This window comes from Lontra canadensis, unplaced genomic scaffold, assembly GCF_010015895.1.
Source record: "Lontra canadensis isolate GAN:19392208 unplaced genomic scaffold, GSC_riverotter_1.0 scaffold86, whole genome shotgun sequence".
NCBI lineage: Eukaryota > Metazoa > Chordata > Mammalia > Carnivora > Mustelidae > Lontra > Lontra canadensis.
In genome coordinates this window covers 5,351,871-5,365,838 of record NW_022631080.1, presented here as the reverse complement: position 1 = coordinate 5,365,838, position 13,968 = coordinate 5,351,871, and the positions used below count along the sequence as shown (strand labels likewise).

The 13,968-nt window shown below is 36.3% G+C and overlaps 1 protein-coding gene across 1 annotated transcript in view; it reads right to left on the bottom strand.

Annotated features, from left to right (window-relative positions):
• CFAP47 (cilia and flagella associated protein 47) overlaps positions 1 to 13,968 on the bottom strand; it is a 509,602-nt gene that overhangs the window by 319,835 nt on the left and 175,799 nt on the right. The window lies entirely within an intron of this gene.

The following is a 13,968-nucleotide window of genomic DNA, read 5'->3' as shown; positions in this document are numbered from 1 at the left end:
GCCACTCACCATAAGCATTTATCAGAGAATATCATATCTAGTCCTCAACTCTGTACACATTTTGCAATCCTATCACTACTGAAATGGGAGAAAAAGAAAAGGCAGAAAGGAGCCTCAACATGATTCTGAAAAGTTCAAACCTTGAAGGTAGCATAATGAATGAGAAAAAAGATATAAGGAAGGGAACCCTTGTGGGGGTAGAAGCAGAGAGCAGAGTTCTAGAATTGTTAAGTTTCACTTGGCCATGGGCCAGTGAAAGCTGGTGTAAGAAATCATGCTGCATACATAAAGCTCCTTTCTTTGACAGTTAAATATCATCCCTTCTCTTTGATTTTCATGTATTTCCCATCTGGATCTATATCACTCCTATGAATCTTCACTAAACTGGAATTCTTATAGATTTAAATAATATCTATAATATTTTAATGGAACACTACTCCTTTACAGGAGTAGCTGAACCTAAAGCATTTGTAAGAATTCAAATGAGATGATGGTCCATTAAGTTGAAATCGTAGAGGTAAGGACAGAAAGCTCAGAGACATATATAGAAACTGGAATACTTCCTTGCATCCAAAGCAAATATGGGATTTCAGAAGGAAATAATCACTTCTATTAAATGGTACTGAAAACCTAAGAAAAATTATCAGGGAAGCATTAAACTGAAAGCTTCTTGAAGAAGGAGACCACATGGTATTCATTTGAATATTCCACAGTATCCAGCAGAGAAGAGGCCCTCAGTAAAATGTTCAGGATGAAGAATAAATTTTTTGCATTATTAAAGACAACAGACCCCCAATGGAGTCACTTATGCCAAGCTCCACGTCACCAAAGTGAGATTTAACTCCACTATGATTTTGTACCTCCCAGAAATGGAATCTTAAACCAGTTAACCAGGAATTGCCTGAGCAGCATTAGTTAAGTAATCTGCCTGACAGACCCCTACCATCCCTCCTAGAGAAAGTAACTTTGCAATAACCAATCTGCTTCTGTTGCTGTAAGAGTATAAAACTTTTCCCTCCTTACCTTCTAAGTTTTTTGCTAGCCCAATAATCAAATTGACATAAATCAGATTAAGGGGGGGGGGAACAACAATGAGATAGAATTACATACTTTATGGGAGCCTCACAAAGTCATGAAGTTTGAGAGGTGGTCAGGCGGTTGAGGCTAAGGAAATGGGGGTAGGGGTTTGGGTCTTCAAAGGGGAGGAAGACAATTCAAAGGAATATGAGAAGAGCAAATGTTTGGTAAACAATCATTTGCCATGCCAGGTAGTTAAGTCTTTCTGATATGAAAAGTTATCTCTGGCAATAGCACCCTTCCTGGTATAAGACCCTGTGTAAATTCTTGTAGGCAGTTAAGAGAGAGGTTTAAAACTTGTCCTGAGTCTGCTGGGTCTCAATTGCCTTCAGCTCAAAATAATCCCCATGCCAAAGTGGTACATTTTGGGATAGCATATACTGCTCCCCCTATTGCCAAAGTACAACTTCCTTGTTCTTGCTTCTTTCTGGATATAAAACCTCTTGCCTTGTACAGGTCATTGGAGCTTCTTTCTATCTGCTAGATTGGATACTGCCCAAGTCTCAAATTGCTGAATAAAACTGATATGAGAGCTAAAATTTACTCAGGTGAATTTTGTTCTTTCACAGCATTTTACAGACATTGCTATCAAGTGAGGGACAGCGGAATATTCCACCCCAAAATATACCTCTTTGGAACACCAATTATTTTGAGAAACTGCAGGACAGGAGCTCTAAAAACAGAGTAGATGCCACCCTTTTGTAAGGAAAACATACATTTATCAAGGAAATCAACATTAGCAAAGGGGCCCCACCAGGAAGAACCCTACTTCCAGGAGGTAACTTTTTCTGCTGAGAGATGTATCTGTGTGACAGGGTTACCTTTGTGTAACAAATATTTCCTCTCACCTTTTCTGAATTACCTCCTCCCTGTCTTGGCCCCTTCTCTCTCTAAAGCCCTAGAGCCCTATCATTTTCCTTAGCTCAGGATGGTATAGAATCCTCATCTTTTGGCTGTCTTTTGAATCTTAAATCTTTGTGGGGCCACTGTACTTACATACATAATCATTTTTTTTCCTGCTGTCTTTTTATTATGGGGTGTAGGGGGGTAGGTCTCAGCTAAGAACCTAGAAGGGTAGAGGGGAAATTATTTTTCCTCTCCTACATGAGACTTGTTTTCTTCATTTTGAATTTATCTCAAGACCTAACTTCATCAGTCCCTAAGACAGTATTTACGATTATCTTTTGTCAATAGATTTTATGTCTGTTCAGTAGTTTTACAGAGAGTTGAGTTTCCTAATTGATTTAATTACACTTTTACATGCTAGGTTTTCCATTTGTATATTTCTTCCAGGTTTACACTAAGTGGAACAAAATAAAATTAGATGTAATGAGTTATTAAATCCTCAACTTGATCTGCAAAGATTTTTGAATTTCTCATTTATTGCACAAAATCAATATAATTTCACTTGCATAAGTCCTTACCCACTGGCATCGAATTCCAATGTGAGAGCTGATAACATTTATGAATACTTTGAATTTAATACATTTGTTTCCATGATGAAACATATGCATGAATCTGGGATTAATGACCCGAATTTAATAACCATATTGCCATATTCAAATATTCATGAATATTATCATAGCCAACATATCCTCATAGGCATGTATTTGCTGATAAAAGAGCAATACATTTGAATGGCTTGGCATTAATTCCAAAATCATTCTTCCATACTTGCAAACTCACACCACAAAATTTTAAAACAGAAACCACCCATGTTAATGTCAACACTACTGAGACCTATACCAACAAAAGTGCTACAAGAATAACATGACAATTCCAAGTAATCAAATTTAATGATGCTATCAGAAAACTGTTTCATTTCTATAATGCACAAACAACAAAGATTTAAGTGTCTGAAACTTTTTCATCAGTTCACAGTTAATATTTCATTAGATATTAAAACACTACTTTCTTTTGAAATAATAATTATAACTAAAGACTTCTGAAAGAAAAGATATAAACACAAGCAACTTTCTAAAATAAAAATAGCATTAGAATGTTTGCCTTATTGAATTAAAGCATTTATTTTAATAAATCAATCATCAAGGATCAAGTGGGCGCCTGGGTGGCTCAGGGGGTTAAAGCCTCTGTCTTCGGCTCAGGTCATGATCCCAGAGTCCTGGGATGGAGCCCCACATCGGGCTCTCTGCTCGGCAGGGAGCCTGCTTCCTCCTCTCTCTCTGCCTGCCTCTCTGCCTACTTGTGATCTTTGTCTGTCAAATAAATAAATAAAATCTTAAAAAAAAAGAGCAGATATGGTAGAATTAAAACACAATTTATGTGCTTTCTATTTTAAAATTATAAAAACTTTTTAAAAGTTCCTATTTTATCTAATAAAGACACACTTGATAAATATTGGTTTTCTGGTTATTTTATGTCAATAAAACTTTTCTTTCTAATACAGCAACAGACTTTTAAGATATTCTATTTCAGTGATGATGATATCACAAACATCAGTTTTCAGTACGTCACTAATGGCTATCATATTGAAGAAACTTAAGGAAACATTTTTAGCATATGAAGGCTTTAGATCAGTTTATTGCCTTTAAATTCATTATCATCATCATCATATACTGTGCATCATATAATACATACTTTATTATTTTTAACTCTATTATCAACTATGTCTGGGAATTATCATCAACTTTACAGATTTTGAAATTGAAACTTAACCATATTAACTTGTGCAAAGTCACAGGAATACAGAAAAGCTCCAATTTAAGCCTGCATCTGCCTAATTCAAAAGCCATGTTCTTTTACCAAAATTCAGTGAATTCTTCCAGAATCATTCTTAGAATGCTACTTTAAAATATTTTCATTCTTAGATGCAATTCCCTTAAATAAGATACCATAATGGTCATGGATAAGTATGAAGGATATAAAGTTTTTAATGATAAAGAAATGAAATCACAAATGGAATTAAATTTAAGTATAAAGGAAAGCTAAATGATTTCCTAAGTATATTTATTTATGTAAATGAAAAATTTATTTAAAAATCAATGGTATTGGGGCACCTGGGTGGCTTATTCGGTTAAGCCTTTGCCTTCAGCTCAGGTCATCATCCCAGGGTCCTAGGACCAAGCCCCATATCATGCTCCCTGCTCAGCAGGGAGTCTGCTTATCCCTCTCCCTCTGTCCCTCCCCCCACTCATGGTCTCTTTCTCCCAAATACATAAATAAAATCTTTAAAAAAATCAATGGTATTAGAAAGTAAGAGTTATAATAGTTTCATATTATGTGATATCCTACATTACAGTTTCAAGGCAGGATACATAGTGCTTTTGTTCTGCTGCTGTTTTAGTTTTATTTTTTTATATTTTTAAAGATTTTATTCATTTAAAAAAAAAAAGATTTTATTCATTTATTTGACAGAGATAGAGAGAGAGAGATCACAAGTAGGCAGAGAGGCAGGGAGATGGGGGGAGAAGCAGGCTCCCCACTGAGCAGAGAGCCCGATGTGAGGCTCGATCCCAGGACCCTGAGATCATGACCTGAGCTGAAGGCAGAGGCTTAACCCACTAAGCCACCCAGGCGCCCTGTTTTAGTTTTAGATTACAGAAATTATCAATCAAAAAGTTTATTTTTTCAGTGAAAGTTAATTACATCATAAAAATGATTATTGGTTATAAATAAATGAAATTAGATCACAGGATTTTAGGCACTGATCTGCTCGGTCTGTTGTAACAGAGTACCACAGGCTGGGTATGCAAATAGAAATTTATTCTCTCATAGTTGTGGAGACAAGAAGCCCAAGAACAAGATGATGGATAATCTGGTTGCTTGTGAGCTCTCATTTCTTGGCTTGCAGACAGCTTAGGGTCCCGTCTATATGATATCATTAACCATAATTACATTCTTAAAGGTCTTGTTTCCAAATACAGTTTCATTGGGGCTTAGGGCTTCAACATGTGAACTGGAGGGAGACCCAATTCATTCTATAACAGGTAAAAATGACAAGAAACATTAAGCATATTATTTCAAATACAGGGATAAGAACTTTATTACAAACTATAATACCTGTTTTTAAAAGTTTTTAAAACATTTAAAACATGGCATTGTTATGGGCTGAACCGTGTACCCCAAAAAGTCATATGTTGAAACCCTTATACTTGGTACTTTGGAATGTGACTCTATTTGGAGTTAAGGCCTTCAACAAGGCAATTACGATAAAATGAGGCCATTAGGATAGGCCCTAAACAAAAAACTGGTGTCCTTATATGAAGATGAAATTTGGATACACAGAGAGACACCAGGGGTGTGTACAATCAGAGGAAAGACCAGAAGAGGACATAGAGAGAAGATGGCCGTCTGTAGGCCAAGCAGAGAGGCCTCAGAAGAGAACATCTGCCAACACCTTGATCTTACACTTCCAACCTCCAGAACTGTAGGAAAATAAATTTGTTGTTTAAGCCCTCCAGTCTGTTATGGTAGCCAGAGCAAATTGATATGGGCATGAAGGAATAAATGCATTAATAATTAGTTATTTTTATGAATTCATGGGGCATCTGGGTGGCTCAGTGGGTTAAAGCCTCTGCCTTCGGCTCAGGTCATGATCTCAGGGTCCTGGGATCCAGCCCCACATCTGGCTTTCTGCTCGGCAGGGAGCCTGCTTCCCCCTCTCTCTCTGCCTGCCTCTCTGCCTACTTGCGATCTCTGTCAAATAAATAAATAAATAAAATCTTTATTTATAAAGTAAGAATTCATAATTAAAATTATCAATGAAGTTCAATGTGTAACTTTCATAGTATATACTCCACTTTTTTCCAACTTGATCCTCTCACCAGTTGCACCTTCTCTCCTGGAATGCAAATGTTTTACCTTTCCTTCTTTTATCCCTAATTCTTCATATTTCACAACATTTTCTCCATTTCTATATGACTATCCTAAGACCCAGTTTCAATGTTTTATTCCTTTTGCCACACAAGCTCAGAAAAAAAAGGTCTGTGAAAGACAATGTTAATAAATAAATATTTTAATGAACATTGGCCCCATTCTGTGCTATCAAGGATCCTGTGTGTTAGAGATGCCAGATGAGTGAGATGTGCTTCCTACCCTCAACATGCACACAAACTGAGGGGGGGGTACACTGACTCAAGAATAAGTCAGTGGTATTGAAAAATAATTTACAAAGTTATACACAGCTGTGCTCATTTCCTTAACTGATACAATCTTTCTCATTCTCTCAACCAGGTTGGGTACAAAGAGGGAGAAAACATGGACTTGAATGTTCACATATTTTCAAGTCCTCTAACTTCAACAGTCTCCTTATAGTAACTATGTTTTTTGGGATAAGCAATCAAAATTTCAGACCTCCCCATGCCCCCACACAATGGCATCTGGGAAGAGGCAGATTTATTGTGTAGTAAATGATGCTTCAACTTCAGATTTCATCACTTTCATGAGTCTCTTCTAAAGCCATGTTTCTAAAGTTTGTATTTTTAATTTGATATTATTTTATAAAAGAGGAATCTCCAAATTGTGTAAGGCCTCTTAGATCAACCCTTCATTTAAGCTTACATGAAGTAGGTGAAAGGAACCCTTGTACCTCTAAAAGCAGGTTTGTGATTACTTTTCTGGATCAACAGTCCCTTTGGCAATACCCCCTATCAATGCCTAGAGTCTAGATGTCATGTGGGCAATTGCTGCTGGGGTCTGAGATGAGGATCTTGCATTTCTAGTCCTACCTGATCGAGGACCAAAAGGTCTCTCCTAACTGCCTCAGCCACAGTCTAGTCCTCATATATTTATCTTTTATACTATGGCATCAGAGCCACCCAATCCTATCCTTCTGCCTCTTCAGTGGAATCCCTCTCATTTAATCCGCTTCCGTAACAGGCTGCCTGGGTCTTAACTCAGTCCCCTTCAGGGACTTAGAAACTTCTAGATCCCTTAAAAGTCACAAGAAACACAAGCCAGTTTTGACCATTCATGTGGTAGAGCCTAAGAAATGAAGATAGAATAATTTGCTCAGTTCCATGTCTAAATTTAAGTTTTTATTTAAATTTGAGTTAGTTAATATACAGTGTAATAATAGTTTCAGGGGAACAAGATAGTGATTCAACACTTCCATACAACACTGGGTGCTCACTGCAACAAGTGCAGTCCTTAATCCCCATCACCTATATAACCAATCCCCCAACCAAACCCATCTGGTAACCATGTTTGTTCACTATAGTTAAGAGATGTTTCTTGGTTTGCCTCTTTTTTTCCCTTTGTTCATTTGTTTCATTTCTTAAATCCCACATATGAGTGAAATCACTGGTATTTGTCTTTCTTTGACTTATTTCATTTAGCATTATACTCTCTAGCTCCATCCATGTCACTGCAAATGGCCAGATTTCCTTTTTATGGCTGGGTAATATTTCATTGAGACAGAGAGAGAGAGACAGAGAGAGAGAGAGAGAGAGTGTGAGTGTGTGTGTACACCACTTATGTATCAATTCATCAACTGATGGACACTTGGGCTATTTCCATAATTTGGCAATTGTAAATAATGCAGCTATAAACAACAGGGTGAATGCATCCTTCTGAATTAGTATTTTTATATTCTTTGGGAAAATACCTAGTAGGGTGATTGCTGAATTGTAGGGTAGTTAGTTCTATCTTTAACTTTTTGAAGAATCTGCATGTTTTTCAGAGTGGCTATATGAGTTTGCATTCCCCAAAACAGTGCAAGTGGGTTCCCCTTTCTCCACATCCTCAGCAATACCTGTTGTTTCTTGTGTTGATTTTAGCCATTCTGCTAGGTGTGAGGCGATACCTCATTGTAGTTTTAATTTGTGTTTCCATGATTATCAGAGACTTTGAAAACTTCTCATGTGTTTATTGGCCATCTATATGTCTTCCTTGGAAAAATGTCTACTCATGACTTCTGCCATTTTTTCATTGAATTATTTATTTTGGGGGTATTGAGTTGTATAAGTTCTTTATATTTTTTGGATATTTATCTTTATAAGATAGGCCATTTGAAAATATTTTCTATCATGCAGTAGGTTGTATTTTAGTTTTGTTGATTGTTTCCTTAGCTGTGCAAGAGATGTCTATTTTGATGTAGTCCCAATAGTTTATTTTTGTTTTTATTCCCCTTGCTTCAGGAGACATATCTAAAAGAAATTGCTATACCCGATATCAAAGAGGTTACTGCCTATGTTCTCTTTTAGGATTTTTATGCTTTCAGGTCATACATTTACGTCTATAATCCATTTTGAATTTATTTTTCTGACCTGTGTAAGAAACTGGTCCAGTTTCTTTCGTTTGCATGTTGCTGTCCAGTTTTCCCAACATTTGTTGAAGAAATAGTCTTTCTTCCATTAGATATTCTTTTCTGTTTTTTTTTTTAAAGATTGGCCATATAATTGTGGGCTTATTTCTGCATTTTTTATTCTGCTTCATTGATGGATGTGTCTATTTTTGTGCCAATACCATACTATGTTGATAACTACAGCTTTGTAATATAACTTGAAGTCTGTATTGTGATGCCTCCAGCTTTGCTTTGCTTTTCCAAGATTGCTTTGGCTATTCAGGTTCTTTTGTGGTTATGGACAAATTTCAGGATTGTATGTGAAAAACTGTGAAATCTGTGAAAAATGTTTTTGTTTTGATAGGGGCTACATTAAAAGTATAGACTGCTTTGAGTAGTACAGACATTTTAACAAAATTTTTCTTCCAATCCATAAGCATGGAATGTCTTTCCACTTGTTTGCCTTGTCTCCAATTTCTTTCACTAAACTTGTATAGTTTTCAGAGTACAAGGCTTTCACCTCTTTGGTTAGGTTTATTCTTAGGTTATCTTAATGTTTTTGGTACAACTGTCAAAAGGACTGATTCCTTAATTTCTCTTTTTGCTGCTTCATTATTAGTATATAGAAATGCAATAGATGTCTATATGTTAATTTTGTATCCTGCTACTTTACTGAATTTGTGTATCAGTTCTAACAGTTTTTTGGTAAGGTCTATCAGGTTTTTCTATATATAGCATCATGTCATTTGCAATTAGTGTAAGTTCTACTTCTTCCTTGCCAATCTGGTAGCTTTTTAGTTCTTTTTGTTCTTTTTAGTTCTTTTTGTTGTCTGATTACTGTGACTAGGACTTCCAGTATTATGTTGAATAGAAGTAGCGAAAATGGACATTCCTGTTTTGTTCCTGACTGTAGAAGAAAAGCTCTCAGTTTTTCCCCACTTAGGATTATGTTAGCTGTGGGTTTTTCATACATGGCCTTTATTATGTTGAGCTATATTCACTCTAAACCTACTTTGTTGGGGGATTTTTTTTTACCATGAATAGTTGTTGTAGTTTGTCAAATGTTTTTTCTGCATCTACCAAAAGAATCATATAGTCTTTTTACATTCTCTTATTGATGTGATGTAACACACTGACTGATTAGCAAATGTTGAACCACGCTTGCAACCAGGAATAAATCCCACTTGATTGTGGTGAATGATTTTTAAACTTCTGTTGAATTTGGTTTGCCAGTATTTTATTGAGGATTTTTGGATATATTTTCATCAGAGATGAAGTTCTTTTTTTCTGTGGTATCTTTATCTGGTTTTGGTATCAGGGTAATGCTGGTCTCAAGGAATGAATTTGGAAGGGGTTTGTTTTTTTTTTTTTCCATTTCTATTTTTTGATATAGTTTGCAAAGAATAGGTATTAACTCTTCATTAACTCTTTGGTAGAATTCACTTGAGAAGCCGTCCATTTCTGGACTTTTGTTTGTTGGGAGGTTTTGATTACAGATTCAATTTCTTTGTTATCCATCTGTTCAATTTTTTTATTTCTTTCTGATTCAGTTTTGATGATTTATAGGTTTCTAGGAAATTATCCCTCTCTTCTAGGTTGTGCAATTTATTGGCATATAGTTTTTCATAATATTCTCTTATAATTATTTATATTTCTGTAGTGTTGGTTGTTATTCTTTCTCTCATTTCTGGTTTTATTTATTTGGTTCCTTTCTATTTTCTTTTCAATAAGTCTGGCTACAGGTTTATCAATTTTACTAATTTTTTCAAAGAACCAACCCCTGGTTTCATTCATGTGTTCTATTGTTCCTTTAGTTTCTATATCATCTATTTCTGCTCTAATTATTATTTCCTTCCTTCTGTTGGCTTTAGGTTTTATTTGTTTTTTCTCCTAGTTCCTTTAAGTAGAAAGTTAGGTTGTTTGAGATTTTTCTTGCAACTTGAGGTAGGCCTCTATTGCTATATATTTCCATATTAGGACCTCTTTTGCTGCAACCCAAAGGTTTGAGACCACTATGTTTTCATTTTCATTTGTTTTCATGTATTTTTTAATCTCTTCTTTGATTTCCACTTTGACTCATTCACAGTTTAGTAGCATTTTATTTAACTTCTATGTATTTGTTGTCTTCCCAAAATTTTTTCTTGTGGTTACCTTCTAGTTTCCTAGTGTTGTGGTCAGAAAAGGTGCATGGTATGACTTCAGTCTTCTTGTATTTGTTGAGGTTTGTTTTGTGGCCTAATGTGTGATGTATTCTGGAGAATGTTCCAAGTGAACTTGAAAAGAATATGAATTCTGCTCTTTTAGGTTGGAATGTTCTGAATACATCTCTTAAGTCCATCTGGCCCAGTATGTCATTCAAAGCCATTTTTTCCCTGTTGATTTTCTGTTTAGATGATCTGTCCATTGATGTAAGTAGGGTGTTAAAGTCCCCAGCTATTATTGTATTATTATTGATTAGTTCCTTGATGTTTGTTATTAACTACTTTATGTATTTGGGTGCTCCCACGTTGGATACATAAATATTTGCAATTGTTATATCTTCTTGTTGGATTGTCCCTTTCTTATTATGTAGCGCCCTTCTTTGTCTCTTGTTATAGTCTTTATTTTAAAGTCCAGTTTGTCCAATGTAAGTATTGCTAATCTGACTTTCTTTTAACATCCATTTACATGTAAATATTTCTCTATCCCTTTACTTTCAATCTACAGGTGTCAATAAGTCTAAAATTAGTCTTTTGTAGGCAACATATAGATGGGTCTTCTTTTTTTCATCCATTCTGACACCCTACATCTTTTGATTGGAGACGTTAGTCCATTTACATTCAAAGTAATTATTGATATGTATTACCATTTTGTTACTTGTTTTGTGGTTGTTTCTGGAGATTTTTCTCTGACCCCTTCTTTTTCTCTGTTTCATGTTTTGCTTATTTTTTTAAGCAATATATTTGAATTTCTTTCTCTTTATTCCTTGCATGCTTATTAGTGGTTTTTTTATATATGGTTACCATTAGGTTTGTATATAACCTCTTCTGCAATATAGCAGTCTATATTAAGTTGATGGTCATTTAAGTTTAAACCCATTCTTTTCTCCTATCTTCTCCATGTTTCAGATATATATTAATATATTTTATATCTTTTTTTGGTGAGTTGGTTGACTTATTTTACAGAAATGTTCATTTTTACTGCTTTTGTGTTTCTTGCATTTGTACTGTCACTTTTGGTCTCTCCTTTCCACTCAGAGAATCCCTTTTAATATTTCTTGCAGAGCTAGTTTAGTGGTCACAAACTCCCTTAGTTTTTGTTTGTCTGGGGCAATGCTTATCTCTCCTATTCTGAATGATACCCTTGCTAGATAGAGTATTCTTGGCTTCAGATTTTTCCCATTCAGCCCTTTGAATATATCATGCCACTCCCTTCTGGCTTGCCAAGTTTCTGTTGAAGAATCCCTAGCTAGCCTTATGGGTTTTCTCTTGTAAGTCAATGACTTCTTTTGTCTTGTTGCTTGTAAGATTTTTTCTTTATCACTATATTTAGCAAATTTAATTAGAGTATGTCTTGGTGTTGGCCTGCTTTTGTTGATTTTGTTGGGGTTTCTCTGTACCTCCTGGATTGGGATGTCTGTTTCCTTCTTGAGATTAGGGAAGTTTTCAGCTATTATTTCTTCAAATATATTTTCTGCCCCCTTTTCTCTCTTCTTCTTCTGGGATTCCCATAACACCAATATTTTACACTTGATAGGGTCACTAAATTCCCTAAGTTTATTCTCATTTTGCATAATTCTTTCTTCTCTCTTTTGTTCAGCTTCATTGTTTTCCATCTCATTGTCTTCAAGGTCATTAATTCAGTCTTCTGCTTCTTCCAGCCTGGTAGTCATTGCATCACGTGTGTTTCTAATCCCATTTATTGCAGTCTTCATCTCTGATTCTTTTAAATTCTTTTATCTCTGTGGTTAAGGGTCTCTCTGATGTCTTCTATTCTTCTCTCAAGTACAGTGAGTGTCCTGATCATTGCTCTACATTCTCCATCAGGCATGTTACTTATCTCTGTTTCACTTAGATCTCTAAGTCTCTGCCTGCTTCTTTTATTAGAAAAGCCAGTTATTTCTCCTACTCCTGAAAGTAACAGCCTTATGAAGAAAAGGTCACATAGTGCCCAGGACCTGGCTCTTCAGGGAGTGCCGCTGGTGTGTGCTGCATGTGTGCTACCATTATGTCCTGGCCACTTTATCCTTCAGGCCAGTCATCTACAGAGGCCTTCCTTGCCTGCTGCAGGCAGTGTTTGATCCTGGCCTGAATGTGGCAAATTTTAACTAGGTATGCTTTGGTCTACTTGTGAAGAGACATGTCACCACCTCTGCTGGAGCTGAGGTTTTACAAAACTATCTGGTCAGGAGAAATGGTATTGACAGGGGTTTCTGCTGGTTTTCAGAGGGGAAGATCTGCTGGGCTGGAACTGATGCAAGTATGATTGAGAAGGGAAGTCTCACTGGAGTGCAGGGCGGGAGGCTTAGTATAAGCAAGTTAGATAGCCAGCATCATTGCTATGCCGCTTCCCACTGGTGGCTCTGTGTTTATGGTGAGGGGCAGGGGAGGAAAATGGCACCAGCAAGCTCCTTTGTTCCTGGAGAGGTGTCTCTGTGAATGTTGCTTCTCAGTGACACACTGAACAAATGATCTCCCCAATGTGTGCCCCAGTTGTTCTTCAGCTCACTGTTTCCATACCAGATGCCCTCAAGTTGTTTGTCTGCCTTCTCTGCTAGAGCAGCACAGTGCTTTCCAGGCTGTATCACAGCAAGCCCACTAGCCTTTAAAACTCCAGTGTTCAAGTCCCACTTAATTCAAGAACTCATAAAATTCTGCCCCTCTCATTTTCCGAGACAATGGCTATGAGGAAACAATCTTCTTTTGTGTTCCCCTGTGTGTTCCCCTCTCTCGTGCCCTTCTCAGTGACTCTGGCTTGCTCCCCTCTGCAGCACCTGGGATCTACTTCTCCCCTAAACCACATCACCACACTTCCTACCTTCTTCAACATGGCCTCTTCTCTCTTCTTAGTTGTATAGTTCTATCAGTCTTCGGGTCAATCTCTGGGGTATTTAGGATGATTTGATAGTTATCTGGTTGTGTCCATGTAACAAGGTGAGTCTAGGGTACTCCTATTCTGCTATCGTATTCCTGTTTCTCTGTACCATGTCTAATTTTTTAAGACCATAGTATTGCAAGGGACTCAAAAATTCTGATCTGGAAATTAATAAAACTTGAACTACAAATTTTTCATTTGCATTCCAGCTATAAGATTCCTCCTGTTATCTTTCATTGCCACCCCAACTAATGTAGGTACACATCTCTGGCCCGCTATGGAGTAGATTCCATACAGAAAAAAGTAATTATATAAAAACACAGTAATATATTTCAAAATACATGAACCCTATTGCATAAATAATTACAAGTAACAAATGCTATTTTAATGGTACTGAAGGATGGTGAGATGGAATAATAACATGGCTTACAGATGTTCCAGTGGATAAGGATACTGCAAATAGAGGCAAAAGAAGTAATATAAATTCACCAATACTCTCCTCAAACTTTTAATGAACACTGCTTTTCCATTTCTTGGACACTCATCATTTAATCTCTACAGAGGAACATAGACAT